We start from the raw sequence: 18,197 nt of genomic DNA, 5'->3' as shown, positions 1-18,197 counted from the left end.
TAAATAAGTATATTAATTTTCTTTTTACATAAATTTATTCTTTCGAAAATATCTATATAATTTAAAATTAGCCAATAACAAGAAAATTCAGAGATTTTTATCAATTTCAAATAAAATACATAAAATTATATTTTAATTGTAAAAAAAGCATATGAATTTGTAAATTAATTAACCGTTAGATAAAACAAACGATTAATTCGGAGATAAATAAAATAGCTAAATTAAAAATATTGATTTAAATTTATTAATCAAGTAAAACGTAAGCATAAATATATTAGATTAGTTTAATAATAAATACTAAAATTATTGCTAAATGAAACAATTCAAACTTTGGCAATAGCACCGAAGAGAGGCATTTTATCGTAGAGCAACAAATAACTTAAACAGATTACTGGTTCAATCTTTTCTTAATTACATGGCAAATAGACAGTAAGTTATACTTGAATTAAGTCAAAAGAAACAATATTTTAAGTAAAATTTAATCTAAACAAAGAAATTTTCGAATTTGGTTACAAGATACTTGATTAATTAAGAAATTAGGTAAGAAAAATTCATAGCAATCATGGGATTGGATTTCTAAATAAAAAAACAAATTTTTGTTTCATTGCGCAACATAGCTTAACTGTTTATTAAATGTCTTATTTGGCTAAAATTCTTAGTTTCAGATGTAAACAAATCAATTATAAATGAAGGTTTCTTTTATGCAATGAATATTTTGTTTATCAAAGGAATTTTTTTGATAAAAATTTATAAGATTTAAATTAAATTTTAAAGCTCAAATTCTCTAGAAATTTTACGTATTAATAAAATTTAATTATTTAAACAGATAAAAATACAAGATACAAGGATTATTTTAATTAACCTTTATAAAACAGGTGTTTAATATTTACGTAAAAATACTTTAAAATAAATCTAATAAATATTTCAAATTATTTTTGAAAATAAAACATTAACTGATTTTGATGTAACAAATATTAAATTATTCATAGTTTGATTTTATTTCCTAAATTGTCAATACGTTTCTATTGAAAAAATAAGTATTACACAAGTGTTTTCAAAATCTGTAAGCATGAAACTTTCAAATTTAAAATCCAATTTATTTTAAAGTTTCTGCAAGTTGTTTGTTGCAAACAGAAGTTTATATAATAATTTAATTTATATATTAATTCGAATTATGCATTATTTTATAGCCTATATTAATATTCGAGTTTTATATAACTTAGATAACGAAAAAAGCTGCAAAATATAAAAATCATGAATTATTAATGTGAAATTTAACAAGATTTTAATTAAAATTAATAAAGAATTTTTAAGCTGTTCTTGTGATTCTTTACCTCGACGTATATTTTACTTATTCATTAGAAAATTTTTAATTTGTTTTTTTAATTTTTAATTAGTTTCATCACATTAGAAAAATGCCCCTCTTCTGTAAAGAAAATATTATTTAGTTTTAAAATTACTAATTGTTACATTTAATGGGATTTTTAAATATATAATAAATATTAAATTTGTGCGGATAGCTACAATTTAAAATGATACTTTTAAGATTTTAAACATTTAAATTAGATGACATAAATTGATTGATGATTATGTTATTATTTAATGTCATTTAATAATGAGAAGCAGTACAGCGTAAAATGACCTCTATTAACTGTTTCATCCATAGATGGTAATGGAAACAGTCAATATAAATAAAGTATAAGAAATGATATCCGCAAATTGATCAATAATTGGAATGCAAACACGGATCCTTCATGATGTTAAGATGATTGTAACGTAAGATCCGTTATATCATTTGCAATTTCCTTCAAAGTATATTTTGTTAACATGACGAAAGTGACAATAGAAGCTACGAAGTAATTAAGTTATATACAAAGCATAAATTTCGGATGATTATATAATATAGTTATATAATTACGTAATGATTAATTATATAAAATAATGTAATTATTAAGATGTATAACATGATTATGTGTCGTCATGTTAATTTCATAAGTTGTTTAAATAGGAATAAGATGACTTATGTTGAATGAATTATGGATTTATCATGGAAGGTCATCCACGATGTGCAAAATTGAATCAGCCATTTTCTGTAATACATTGATAATTCTCTCTTTTTACTATCAGGGCTGTTATACCCGTAAGCTCGGAAATTTTTCTGTCTACATACCTGGAGACGAAATTGTTTTTACCCCTCAGACTACGAGAAGACTCTATATAGCAAAGACAGTCAAACAACTTTTCCTTCGACTGATTTCCTCTCAAACGGATTGAGATGATTTTGGCCGATCTCGTATTTAAAGAAATAAACACGAGATCGGCCATAAACACATTTATTAAAAGTTACTTTTTTTTATAAAACTCCATGCATATCCTGAAAATTACGCTTTTTGCCATTTTATAACAATTAATAATATAAAAATTTATAAGTAAAATAATCATAACAGATGGCGCCAAACGCAGTTGTTGCCGTAAAAGTTAGGAAACTCGTCGCTGCATTTTTTATTAGATGCTTTTACAATATTTAACTTGCTTAACAGTATTTAACTTAACAGTATTTATGTCCTGAAATATTGCATCTTGAAATTTCATATACTTCTAATTAAGATTAAAGGCTGTAACTTTAAAAACATATCTAAGTCCGGTGACAATGCATTTTAATGTTGTTTTAGGATTGGCCCTAGCCCATTATCTTCCCCAAAACGAAATCCTATAAACATAACCAAATGTAAAAATTTAATCATGATCCGCTTGTGTAAATGTATTGTAATGATGTATATAATGAGGATAAGTTACTTCATTATTCCTCACCCCCAATTTCGACAAACTCGACCAATAACAGCTTTTTTAAAAGTTTTTTTAAAAATATATTAAAATTATTTTAATTTGTTTCATTTTTGTTAAGCAATCAAATCAAATCCCAATAACATAATGGTATTTTAGAAAGATTATTTTCAAATTTTTCAAGCTTAGAACAAGAATCAGAAAGTCGAGATATCTGCATATTAAGGATTATCCTTAAATCCTAAAACAAATTATACAAAAATAAAAATATTTGACAAATAAAATGGCTCATTATAAAGGCTAGCCGAAACGGAATAATAATAAATGGAATTTTTTAATCTGTTCTGATAATTTTTAAATAATTTTGATAACGTGTCTAGACATAGTAAAATAAATTATACAAGAACTAGATATATGAAAGCTGTACAAGTAAATATATTATATAATATATATATGTGTGTGTGTGTGAATTATTTATTAGAAATATTCAATAAAATATGTTCAGCTTAATGTATACAAATTATAAGAATTTACATGCTATTTAAAAATACAGATGTACTCGTAGATTCAACCATGCTTTAAATAAGTTTTTAAATAACATTGGGAAATAAATTTTCAGGTTTCGAAATTATTGTAAATTAAATTTGTTACATTTCACATTAAGAAATAATATATATATATATATATTAATTAAAAGGGAATGTGGCAATTAACAGTTATAAGGATGTCACAAAAATATAAAAATGCTAAAACACTAAAAGCTCTCAATAATATTATTTCTCGAAAAGATAGAGGATATATTTAATTGAATTTAATATAAATATATTCTTAAAAAACTATAATTCAATCAATATTAGATATATTTATCTGATATATAGTAGACCCCCTATAACAGGGTAGATACGTTCCGTGTTATATGAATTACGTGTTGTACGAGTCACTTAAATCCATGAGCCAATCACAGCTCGACACGTGTGCAGTTTAGCGGCTACAGCTGTTTGAAAGGTTTTCTTCCATAAAATTAATCGATTCTAGACTAATTTGACTCAACATTTCCAAAACACATATAATTTTTTGGGAATTCTCCATATAAACTATGCTATAAACAAAAAATTGTTGGATTACTTACCGAGTGTGCACCGTTCGACGATGCCATTGCTTAAGCTTGTTTTCGTCGTGGAGCGTCTCATCGAACGGCGGGCGCGTGTTTCCTGATAATTTACTTTTCTGCGAAAAATTCGCGGAACTTTGGAGACATGATTAATATAAATATAATTTTTATGGCCTTTAAATAATAAATGTTTTTTAGTAGGTCCGCTGCTCGTTTAAACTCAACGGTTTGTGCAATGTCCGCTATTAGTCCAGATTCGACCAATCCTGTCGCAACACGAGTCGGCGATGATGTTTTACCGTGTTGTACGAGTCTCTTTTAGCGTGTTATACGAATACGATCGCAATTTTTTCGCCGTGTTATACGAATCTGTGTTATATGAATCCGTGTTACAGGGGGGTCTACAGTATATTAATTTAATAAATTAATTTAATATACATAATATTAAATTAAATATTAAAACAAATTAAATTAAGAAATTAAAATTAAATTGTAAACTTATGGTCAATAATAAATCAATTACAAATATAAATAAATTTTTGCTCTTAAAACAATTTTATCATGCAGTATTTAATGTAAAATTGAACTACTGTAATAATTTAACAACTTAATTTAATTTACAAGTCTATTGGTTTCTTAAGTCTTTCAATTGTTTTGATTCATTTCAATAAAATTTTAACATTTTACGATATTGAAAGATCTATAAAGAAATGTTAAGTGATTTATTTATTGATACGAAGAATATTCACTTATAAAAATTACAATTAATGTTTCTAGTTTTATTTCAAAAATTAAAACTAGCCACTTTACGTACAACATTGTAATTAAGTCTAAAATGAAGAAGTTTTCTATTTTTATTTTTTAAATTAAGCTTTTATATTACCAAATTAAAAATTAATGTTAGATTAATTCAAGACAACATATAAAGCATTTAAAATTAATAATAATGTATTAATTACTTGTACGTTGTAGATAAACATAATAATTTATTAATTAATTATTAATAAGATAATTTATTCAAGAGCAACGTTTTTACACTTATTGTCTGCAATTTATTAATTAGCAAATACAAAAGAATTTTTTATATCCATAAACAGATATCAGAAGAATACTTTAATCAAATTACAGTACCTACTATGAAAATTAAGTATCTAAACATTTAAAGAATTGTTCCATTTTAATGTATTTCAAAAAATATGGAATTTTTTTTTCCTGGCTGTTATGTATACACAACGAGAGAAAACATTAGAATCATGTCAAATTTGCCCCTCATTTTTTGCAAATATTCGCGTTTTAAGACCTCCTATACCTAAAAAATTCAAAAAAGGGAAAAATTCCGCGGATATACGTTTGTGTTTGTGTTGGAGTCTATTTCGTTTATCTCAGCGGGAGTAAGAATTGAGAAATGAAATTTGGCAAAGTATCTTGTATATAAGAGGCATTGATGCTATTAACTTTTGATGATTAAAGGTCCAGCGGTGGGGAGATAGAAGATGGTCAAGTGTTGGGCCGGACATAAGAAAGGTTTCACTTGTTAGGATTTACAATATTTTTAAATAAAATTCATCTCTACCTGTAGGGTATGGAATCGCTTAGGCAAGCGATTTCCGCCCTGTTTTATTATAACAAACTTTCATAACGGAAAAACCGTTAAAAACGGCCGTTAGAAAGATCCGTTAGAAGAACTGTTGAGTTTTAAATCGACGATCGACGGACGATTGGCTGGCGGGAAGTGACCGTTGGCGGCCGTTGTGGGAACATTCGAATTTGATTGGAGAGGGTTCGAACGTTGGACACTATTTAAGGAGTAGTTTCGGCGGGAACAGGGTTGGTATCGGGAAGATCGGATCGGATTAGGATCGTTGTTACCGAAGTTCTAACTGTCTCTCTCGTTGGACGCTACGGAAAGCTGGGGGAGGTAAACTCCAGTGTTTTAGTACGAACTTGTTCCTGACTCGGAGGTGCTGTTAATTACAAGTCTTATTGCGGAGGTCGTAAGGAGTTCTTTCGACGAACGTGTACGGGTATAGTCGGTTGTTGTTTGGACTAGTGTTTGTGCATAATTAATTGTAACGCTACTTTGTATCATTTTGTACATTTGTATTATAAATATAAACTTTGTGTTTCGTTAAACCGACTGAGTGGTTATTTTGAACATTACTCTACCATCAAAATTAAGCCATTTTACAATAATTAATAATATATGATAATAAATTTTTTACAAGAAAGTACTTTAACATATGGCGCAACATACAATTTTATTTATAATGATTAATAATATAAAAGTTATGTTTTAAATAAAATTTTTTAACAGCCGGGAAAGTTATGCGACACGTTGCTGGATTTTTTAGAGGCGATTTTACTTACAAATATCAATAAAATATTATTAGTTTATAATTAGATATAATTTAAAGACCCGACTTTATTAAAGACACTCAGTACTTATAACTATTTAACTTTATTATATATTAATATTATAATAAATGTAATTTTATTAAATATAACTGTTTAATGTGCTTATATCTGTTTAATGAGCTTATAACTATGTATTGAAAATTTTCTTTGTCATTTCTTTTCACAGGTGAATTAAAATTTCATATGCCAATTGTATGCTGACAGTTTAAAAATTTAAGAAACTATTTTCATGTAAATTACAAAAAAAATCATTTGCTACAAACATATCTCGTGTATACAATAATTTTGTTACAAAATAACGAAAAATTGGCAAAAAAAAGACAACTAAAGACTTTACATATTAGAATTTTTCAGATAATTGAGTCAGACAATATAGACAAATATTCTATACATTATAGAAAATTGTATATTATATAAAAGTGCTAAAAAATTTTTATCAATTATACCTTATCAAATAGTATATCTCCCGTTCTGTTTCTCTACTGTAGAATAAAATATTAAAAATAAAATAAAAGCTGCATATTGCTTTGAAAATAATTACAAATAAATTATATTATTATATTATATTATTTAATTTTTTTTTTATAAAATTCTAGATCACTCCTATTATTATTATTTTTTAACATTTTATTTAAATAAATTTTGAAATATCTTAAGTAAAATTTTTTTAATGTAATATATACAATGAATGTTTTGCTTGATATTCTAATACCCGATAAAACTTTATCAAGTCTGAGAATATCTATTTCAGATAAAAGACAGTTTTTATATATATATAAAATACATTATTAATATCTCAACGTATATTTTTAACAATAAATATATTTCCTATAAGTAAAATCATAAATTTAAATTATACAGAATGGTCTTTCTAACACTATATATAAAAAGTTCTACATATCATCTCATTTTCATTTAATTGAAGTATTATTAAATATAAATAATGCTTTTTAGTATCAATAGCATATTAAACCAGTTTTCAATGCTTTTTTTAAATTTAAGAATAAAAATAGAAATGAAGACCAAATAAATATCTTATTTATATGTAATATTTTCAAACGATTTACATTAGATTCTGTAAACATTTTATGGAAAATAAATATATTTTCTTTTCTATTAACGTCTATGACATTTATCATAGTTTTCGGATATCTAAAAAATTTTTTGAGGTATTATATAAAATTAAGTAAGAAATATAATGAGTATGCATTAGTAGGCCTAAAGTTATATATAATATATTGAATAATATATAATGTGATGGGATAATACATAAATAAAGGTTTTAGTTTTATATTTACAGTATTAATCCTACATTTATGTTTATATACTTCAAAAATTAATGATTAAAAGTTTAAATTATTGTCATTTTATAAATGAGTAAAATGACACTAATTTGAACATTTTTAATCCATCGGTTTTCGAATGCATTTTAAACATTACTTTAAAGTCAAATATTTCATTTATTTACGTTTTAGACATATTTCCATTTAACAAATCAACATTTTGTTAACAATTTAAAATCAACTGTAGCTTATTAAAATTAATTTTACACTTTATACCCATTTTTATGAAATAAAATGTTGTAAAATATCCAACCTGCAGAGAAACGCAATGAAATGCGACTGTAATTTCATTCGTGCTATTTTAATTTAATTCAGTTGTTCTTAAATGTTTTGAACTAATGGCACACTAAAGAGTAGTGTCACATCAAAGATGCTCTTGTGTGTTGTATAAACGAAAAGTGACGTTGAGGATCCCAGTTTTTTAATATGAAATATTCAAACAGCATTTAAAGAAAGAATTATTATTTTTTTAAATTTTCTGGCATTCCCACGAGAAGTTGGGTATAAACGAATTGAGATTCACTGAAATAATTAATGATGAAGTTAAATCGACTTACAATAAATTATCAAACCATACGTATAATATTAAAGTTATAATAGATTGCATTTTTGCCATAGGTTTTTAATTTTAAATCCTTTCTAATTATTACTATAACATTAAATACATTTTTAAGCATTTTATTTATAAATTTCATCATTTTAAGCAACATATCTAACAATATAGATTTTTTTTCATTAAGAATATTTTCAAATCTTATTAGGTTTAAAAATAAACTTAATTTTATAAATTATTCCAGGTTTTTCAAAATATATACATACTAATATACGAAAAAATACTCGCGCTAAAGTACTAATTAAGCATAGACAAAGATAAATAATTTTATTAACAAATGGAATAAAACGTTTTCTGTACAAAGAATAATCTTAAAAAAATTAAATTATATAAAATGTTTGTAAATTTGAATAGTTTTAAATATTACAAATGAATTAATTTATAAGATTCTACATTCTTTTAAACTTTCATATTTTATAAGTTATTGATGCCTATTGTGCTATTATACAATTACTGAGCTCACATTACTGTAAGGTTCTTACAGGAATTATAAGAAAACTCTCTACTTTTTTCTGTCGAAAGAATAATGGTCACTCTTGACAATCTATTAATTTTCCAATGTTATTTGTCCACTTTAAACTTGGCCTATCTGTGCCAGTTTACTCCCAATAATAGCTTCGAAATGACTTCTCTGTTGCCTAAATACTTATATTTGAAATAGTGTTTTTGATCTGAACGTAATATATATTTTGGGGACTTGGCTCTTGAATTATTCAAAAAATTTATTTTTATATCTAAGTAATTTTTTAAGAAAGTTTGCTAACAATACGGTATAACTGAAAAACTTTATACCATAATATACTTCTTTCAGCTTTTATAAAATAATTTTGTCTACTACAAATCACTAAATGTAATGTTGTTAATTAACTTTAACTTATTGACACCAATCCATCTCAGCAGATTTGACTGATATTTTTTTTATCAGCTGACATAAAAATTATTATTTGTTAGCGCTTATCATCAATACAAAAGACAATCCTATTTATTATTGAGATTACTTACACGAATATTGCTATTTCTCATATTATGTTGCTTCCAACGATAATCTGACTTTAGTCTCAATTTTTGTTTTTTCACAACCCCTATAGCCTCAAGCTTTCCTGTATATTTACTTACCTGATGTTATCAATAATTAGTTGTAGTTCCTCTGTTCCACTGCATATGATAGTAGTATCATCTGCATAATGCAAATTATCGATTTTCTGTCCTCCTCTCGTAATTTCTAATTTTTTAATAAAAAAAAAATAAATATTAAACTTTATTAGTGAGTTAAAATCATTTCTGCTTGAATATTTAGCTTTAAATTATAAAATTACAATAGGTTATTTTAAAAAATGTATTTTAATTTCATATGCAATGAAACATTTTTACAGTGACTCAGTTTTTCTAACTGAAGTAACTAATAGAAATAATAATATCTCTATTAATTTAAGCATTAGCTTCTTACAAGTGAAAGTAAATTGAATAAAATTTTTACAGTCAAAATTTTATCTCAAAATGACAAAAAGTACAAGAAAAACTTATCAGAAACTATATCCTATAAAAAATGATATAATATATATAATATAATACATGTTAATGATTCTATAACAAAACCCCTCCTCCGGCATCTTATCTTTAATTTAATAGGACAGGGAGAAGAAACAAAAAAGCGAGTTAATATGGATTCCTCTTTATTTTTACAGTGAGGACAAAATATCTTTGGAGCAATATTTATATTAGTTCCTTGAATAATAATAGAAATTTATTTAATTTTAGCTGCAAAATTAAAGATTTTATTGCAAAGTTAAATTCTGATAGCAAATAGTTCTGACGTTGTCATTCAAAATATTAATCATACTCTCTTTCCACATTAATTATATAATGTTAAAACTGAGACACGACATTAGGCTATGTGTCAAGTAGGCCTATTAGTTTCGAACATGAATAGCTCGTACAAGGCATTGTTTTCTTAGGGCCATGATCAATCCTCTTGGAGAAATAATTCATATATTTTCGGTTCTCTAAATGATTAACTTAACACACTATTCCATAATCGGTCAAACCTAGTTTATATTATTTCCTTTGAAATGATCTTTAAAATAATGACGATTGTTTATTAAACACAAAAGAATAGCTCACTCTTTCTAAAATTTATTAATTATCAAAGCTCAATTGTTTTTATGACTATTTGTCCCTTTTAGACATTATTAAACTCTTGTATATCATACAACTTAGATCTCTTCTTGAAAATTCTAGAAAATCCAATCAGATAATTAATATATTTCCTAGAATATCTGTTTGCAATGGTGGTCTTCAAATTTCCATTCTCAATAAAGGAAAAGCTACAGAGCGATTCAATTTATCTTTTTTTTAAATAACATAATTGCAATTTAATTGTATTTTTCTCAAACTTACAAAGTGTATTGCAGAAAGATCTTTACTAGACCGATTTCTTTATTGCTTCCGTCTTAGAATTTTCTCTTTTTTTACGTCAACAAATTCGTCATTCTCATTGGGAGAATATTTTCGTTAGAGAAGTTACACATTTTGGAATGCCAGAACAATTCACTGAACAAAAACATTCGCCAGAAACGACGTCACTGATGACGTGAAATTCCTTTTGCTTTCGCTTTTTGCGTTCTCTAACGAATTGCGCTCAATGTGAATTTACCTTAAAGGGCTTTCGGTAAAAGTTTTCCTATTGCATTTATCGCTGTTACACTCATCTCTTGACTATGCTGAACCAATTTGATGTATCAGAAAACGTAAAAGTAGGAAAGCGTCCCCCGAAAAAAAGAATAGATGTTTTTGTCTAATTAGCCAAAAACATCTATTCTTTTTTTCTATTCAGAAAAATTCGATCCTCAGAAGAAAAACATAAAAGATAAATACATAAACATAATTCGTTAAGTAGAAAAAGATTACTTTATATATTTTATTAAATAAAAATTTTAAAAAACTACTTGTGATTTCCAAACCAGAAATACTTAATTATTGACTTTGTTTTTATCCTTATTTTGCCCATACGAAAATTTAAAAAAAAAACTCTATTGTGGTATCAGATTTTAGTTCACATTTGCTTGAATTATACGAAATAGTGCTTTATTCAGTGATGATTCTGGTCGTTTTTGTTAGCTTCTATTTTATAAATATACAGTCCCTTTTACTTTTCTCTTTGCTCTGTTCGAGTGGTCTTTTCATTTGCTAATTTATTTATCATTCAATTAGCTCAACCGTCACTCGACTAACTTCGACAAAAAGCAGCACGAATACCTTTCAACATTTACCTCTCGGAGTTGATCTATAATTACTCTGCAATTAAAATCAGAAACAGTAAGTTATTTTTGAGAAGAGCATTAGTTTCTTTTAAAGGTTTTCTCAAGCAACAAAAATTTAATCTGTCTTTGAATTATTTTAATTCAGTTTTAAGTCGTAAATCAAGCAATAACGGCCTAATAACGCTGTTACACAATTAACCGCCAATCTTTTGAGTGGAAAAAGTATTAAAAAATATGTAAAATCCATGCATGTATTTAATTACTCGAATGACAATAAACTGAAAACGATTTTCTAAACAACACTGTTTTCAACTAAATGTAACCGAACATGGACAAATTACAAAATTAAACTGAAAGTATTTCTATTCATAGATATATTTAAATTATATTTATAATAAATTAAAATTGGGAATATACCCAAAAAAGAAAGGTGAAAAACAAGGAGCAAAAGACACAATTAACATACCTTCAAAAGAAGAAATATTAGCATAAACATTCTTCAACTTCGAACAGATCTCTCAATATAATCAACAGACAACAGCGTATGACAGACAAGTCAGATGACAGCTCCTCCTATAATTCTTTTGAATAATTCTTTATTCGAAACTTCAAAGAATCTCCATCGTAAATCGACAACTAATTTACAACCAGTTTATAAATGAAAACGGGAACCTTCTTTACGAATTCGTCATAATTCTTTTTCCTAATTCGCTAAAAAAATAACATTGCATAAAAAAATCTACAAAAGAAGAAATATAAACAGTGCATAGATCTCCCGATATTTCCAAATTATGAAACGAGAACATCTTTTCCTTTTTAGGTGAAGTTTTTACCCTTTTGTATCTTCATGTTCTCAGTCATTTTTGGACTTTCCATGGAAAACTTTCCCCTTATTTAGAATCCAGATACTTGAAGATAACTGGAAACCTTCAGCCCGTTGGTGAGGCACGAATCCACGCACTAATGTCAGTAGTACCTTGTTAACACATAAGGGTACATACTTGCTTGACCTAACGTGAGGCCCTATAACTTAGGATTATTATTGTTTCATGAGCAGAAAAAGTTTCTCTGTACTTCAGATTAAGTAAGTATGTACTGTACACTTATATGCTCGAATATACATAAAAAACTATATATATTTTAACATTTAATCTAACAATAACGAAGTTTGCATGTTAATTGTACATTTAAATAAATGGAAAGACCGGAAAATTACAGGGTAATTAATTTGAGGCCCTATAGCCTAAACTATAAGGCCTCAAGTTTAGTATTGTTTGATAAGCTGAAAAGTTCTCTCTTCACTCCAAGCCAAGCAAGTTTAGACCTTATCTTCTTTAAATTCACTGTTTCGAATCCTTCCGAAAATTTATAAATACTGCATAATATATTTTCCTTCTTCCTGTAATATATTTTGTATAAGGCATTGATATAAAGGACAAATACATTATTCATTGTTCCTTTATTATGAATGAACAACGCTTGATAGTTTGAAAAAATATTATATATATAAAATCCATCCATTTATTTAATTACTCGAATAACAATAAACTGAAAACGATTTTCTAAACAAATTAAGCAAAGAGTCGTCTAGTAATTCCGAGGGCCAAGTCTTTCTCGTTTCTATAGACTCTTATATCATGTTTAGAGAAATATTTTTCCACGATTCTAGATACAGTAGTTGCTAAACACTACAAATTTATTAAACATGTAAAAAAATTTTCTTGGCATTTCTTTACGTAAATTCTTAATAAACTCATATTTTATTTTATCTATTTATATGCTAATCTACTTTTCAAGTTCAAGACTACGTTCTCCAATTCATAAATTCAAAATAGGAATTCAAACATGGAGATTTATTTTCTTCATCTATCTCCGAACTTCAAACTGATTCAAAGCTTAAGATACTTTTTAAATATTTTAAATGGATTTCCGTGGGAATTTTGCTGTTGTTTTCTTTGTAAAGTTGATACGATCAATTTTTTATTTTTTATTTGGTCATTAATAAGCTACCGGTATTTTTTAGCTTTATAAAACAAAAGTTCTAACTGTTATTACTATCTATATACTACTAAAAGTCTGAGATTTTTGGCACAAAATACTGCCACATTTTTAAGAATTTTATGTTCCTAATGAGAATAGAAACAAAACAAGCAATTATTTAATGTGACATCGTCACATTGCCGGGCTGCAATCATTATTTTAATTTATTTCATTTAAAATATATGTTCCCCACCTCAAATTAGTACTGTGATGTCTAGCCCCTGTATATCATACTTTTCTGTTAGCAATGACGCCGTGCCGGTCATATATCTAACTTCTTCAGGAGAAAACTTTGAATTGAAATAACATTACTTCCGGTTCGCATCGTATATAGTTAGTCCGGACATCTTTCACATCATCTTTCTAAATCTATTCTTGACCTTCGTGTATCTAACTCCTTTCTCGAAATTAAGGATGTACAGGCAGACAGACGACATTGGGAATTTATAGGTCTACAATTTTTTCAAATTGCAGCCCAATTCATTAAAAACAGGCGACGGATTATCGAATTATCGTCGTGTTTTCTGTCCATGACGACATTCTGTACAACATCGCTTTTAACGTTGCTGAGTAGGCCTATTGTCTTATAGATATACTTAAATCGTCCGACAGGTTAATTCCGTGCAATAAAGAAATTATCTTGTATTTTCTATAACTTCTGGGTACTAGGCGACCCACGGGTGGGGGTAGAGTACTACATAATTATAAATGCAACTATAAGTTAGATAGATAATGTGAGTTATAATTATTTAAAATTTAAATGTTCTTGAAACCGTGTTTTTACTGTATATTGAGCATCTTCTGTTCAATGCTCAATATACAGTAAAAACACGGTTTCAAGAACATTTAAGCCATAAGTTTTCGTCATAGAAACGGCAAATTCCATCAAGAATCAACTAATAAAGATGGAAAAAGCCAGGTGTTTGATAAATAACACGGTCTTGTGTTCAATGCTCGATATTTAAAATTTATTATTTATATGTAAAGGTGTGGATTGTCCCAAGGGTCAGATACACGTTCGGTATAAAACGATGATAGTAGTTTACTTTCCCCAGAAATCTGTGTAAGGTTTTTACATCGTTAGGCTTAGGAAATTCCTTAATTGCTGTGACGTTGTCACTTATTGGGCAGACTCAATTTTTGTCATGATATGCCAGAGGTATCGCACTTCTTTCTTTGCAAATTTGCATTTCGATAATTTTAGTTTTACACCTTCTTTATCTAGGGCGTTTAAGATTAGTTTGATATGTTTAAGATGAGCTTCAAAAGAGGTTGAATATAATATGATATCGTCCAGGTAATTACTACAGAAGTTAGTCAATTGTTACCGATTTAAAACGGTGTAAATATTTCTCTGAAATATGGCTGACACATTATTATAACCAAAAGGCATGACGAGCCATTCGAAGTGACCGTTCAACGTGACAAAAGCTGTTTTGTACTGTACGTGTCACAAGCTTTCATAGGAATGTGCCAATATCCAGAACTAATTAAGCAATTTATCTAAAATATCATCAATCATAGGGAATTGATAGTTATCAGTTATAGTCATTTGGTTAAGTTTTCTGTAATCAATGCACAATCTAGTCCTTTTTCCTTCGTCCTTTTTATCAGCTAACGTCACTGGAAAAGCGTAAGGGCTCACCGATCTCCGAATAAGTTTGCGTTTTAACAACATTTCTATTTGGTCGTTTATTAATTTTTGGTCACTTAAGGAACAACGAAACAGTTTCGAATTTATTGGCACGTTATTAGTTAACTCGATCTTACAATTCTCAACTTATATAGAACCAATGTCGTATTTATCCCTTGAAGATGCGTATGATTTTCTTGCTAAATATTGTTCTAGTTCCGCACCCTGTTCTCTTGTCAATTCTTGTCTGCATAGTTTTCTTAGTTCCGTCGGTTTTAGGTTTTCGATTATATCACTTAGGTATAGTTTAAGATCGTTAGGGTTATCCTCTAAACAAGTTATGACTAGATTTTCGTCTTGTGAATAATTAGACTGGATTTCTTCCGTTAATTCACTATTTTCACTTGACTGAAAATTTCGATAGCTTTGATCGAGACTTAAGCCGAACCGGTTTATAAGGTCTAAGCAAATCATAATGACCATTGTTCACTACGATTAAGTCTACTTCCTTCGTTATCGAACCGATTGTCAGAATAACGGTTACCCGATCAAAATATATGTATTTGTGTTGAATTAATGGATTTGAATGGAAAGTGATAAGGGAGTTATATTTGGGTCAATCCATTATTTTAAATTAATATTTTGTAATTTGTTGATAATATATGTTTCCGTGTCGGCTATTTCTACCTCAGTGAGATTTACCTTTCCCCTTCGTTCAGGCGATTTTCGCTTATTCCAACAGTCTCGAGCACAATAGAACCTATTTTCCTATACCAAACTCTCACAAATCTTACAAACGTTTGGTTTTCTTTTATGTTCCGAATTAAATTCTTCCGTCCCGTAACCAAAATTTCTCCTTGTAGATTTATTGATTCGTTTTTGTTTTAAATTTTCTTCGATTCTCAAGCTTATTTCATAAAATTCTACAGAAGTTTTTAGTCTTACGGTTACGAAATATTTTGCCTTTTCTTGGGGTAACCCTTCTATAATTAGCGGTATTATTTGGAAGTCTTTCAATTGTGATAACTTTCCTAACCTTTTTTTTCTTCGAAATAATTTTTTATTCCTATTTTTGGGTCATATTTTAACCATACGAAATCCACGATAGGCTCGGTGGCTTGTAATCCGAATCTCTCCACAAAAGTTGATTGTAATTCTTCCCAACTTTGATTGTCCGAGTGCTCAATGTAATAATTTAGGGCTTCATCATCTAGGTAATCTCCCATTAACATTATTTTAACCTTTTCGTTCCAACCCATATATTTCGCCACCGTTTCGAATCTCTTCACCCAATTTTCTACCTTAAGCGTGTCGTTATTGAACCGAAATATTATCTCGACGCTTTTCTTGTTTTTGTGTTGCCAGATATTTTTTTTTCCTTATTCCATGCTTGCTCTATTCCGTCATCGGTTTTTAGGCATTGAACCATGCCTTCGACCCTGGGGACAATTCACACCTTTAAATATATATATATAATAGAATGGCTGGCTATCTGTCTTCTATACAATTCTAAACTCTTTGACCGACATGCACGTGTATTTTACCAATCATTCTCGGGAAGAAATACAAATCGAATGTCGGTTGCATTTGAATACAACAAAAATTTTTAAAACTTTCTAGAATAAATATTTCAAACGTTGATAGCCGGTTATTTGAAGTTATGAATAAATGAAAATATAAACATATGTACATATAAACAGAAACACATAGAAACAGAAAAATCAAATAGATCACGACCATTACTAAAAGCTTATACATAAAATATAAGTTTTTATTAAGTTTATGAATTTCGATCATATTTGGTTAACTTTTCACTATATAGTAATATGGTAATAAAACAAATCACTCCCATTATAATAGGTATTCAAATCTGGTTCAATTCAATGACTAGAATTTTTCAGTAAGATAAGATTAAAGATAACTGTTCAAGTTATCTTTAAAATTTTTAATAATTGTTGCTGTGTATTATTTGCATAAGTCCTGCTGACGTTTATTTGCATAAGTCCTGCTGACGTTGCATAAGTCCTTGTTAACTTAGGAGTTCACCTTATTAAACCCTTTTTGTCTTTTTCAATATCCCCCTCTTATTACTGATAAATCCATCTGATATTCTTTATTCCAATATGTATGTTTTCATAGACAAAAATCGAAACTATTAAAATTTATTAAAATTTTTAGGAATGTAAATAAGAACAAAAGTCAGGATGAGAATACTTAAGCTTAAAAAATTTCTTCCTAAAGAAATAACTTTAGCATGAGTCATTCTAGCATTGATTTAGTACAAAGGATTGTGAATACTGGAGGAAGAAATAACCATTGACAAAACCTGCCTTCATCATGTGTTTTTGGCCTAAGAATTGTTACAAATTTAATTACAAATACAAAACTAAATTTCAAATCTCACGTGATACATACCATCTTTTTCCTAACTCGTCTGAAAATGACAAACTTCTAAATGGTCTTATCACAATATGTTGCTGTTAGGCTATGTGTGCGAAGTCGATAAATTGTTGGAACACTTTTTGGCATTACTACTGTAGCATGTTTTTTACTGTTTCCACCCTATAGATTTTAAGAGATTCTTTTAATCACACTCATAAGACCACATGTGGGAGCAGCAGAAGGGTGATAGATGAAAATCAACATATTTAGAAGAGACAATTACTGAAAAGTATCTGAAGTTTTTCGATCATCCGGATTGATCCAGGATGTTTCAAACCGGTAGGCAGATGATTAAGGCTAGTGATATACTAGAAAAATACTTAGTTACGACATGGCGTAGCACAACTTTTGGTGATCATTCACTTTCTATGTTTAAAAGCCAGGATCTAGTCACACGAGAGTAACAGGAACGACACATGTCCAACCAAAGTGAAACTCGACCACCATATACATTACTAGAATGGCAGAAGTGGCCCATGCCACACCAACTTCTCTGCAATGCATTTACACACACATAACTGAAATATTTACAAACGTGATAACTGATTAAATTAGG

The 18,197-nt window shown here is 28.0% G+C and overlaps 1 protein-coding gene across 2 annotated transcripts in view; it reads right to left on the bottom strand.

Annotated features, from left to right (window-relative positions):
- LOC136990884 (probable G-protein coupled receptor No18) overlaps window positions 1-18,197 on the bottom strand; it is a 131,227-nt gene that overhangs the window by 74,192 nt on the left and 38,838 nt on the right. The window contains exon 1 of one of the 2 annotated variants that reach the window (XM_067289337.1): window positions 9,383-9,508. The exons of the other annotated variant lie outside the window; for it this stretch is intronic. The gene's annotated coding sequence lies outside the window, so the exon portion shown is untranslated. Of the gene's footprint in view, window positions 1-9,382; window positions 9,509-18,197 lie in introns of those variants that run through there. 2 annotated transcript variants of the gene reach the window in all.

The sequence above is a fragment of the Centruroides vittatus genome, unplaced genomic scaffold (assembly GCF_030686945.1).
Source record: "Centruroides vittatus isolate TY-2023 unplaced genomic scaffold, ASM3068694v2 contig_1349, whole genome shotgun sequence".
Lineage (NCBI taxonomy): Eukaryota > Metazoa > Arthropoda > Arachnida > Scorpiones > Buthidae > Centruroides > Centruroides vittatus.
This window is presented reverse-complemented; position numbering and strand designations above follow the sequence as displayed.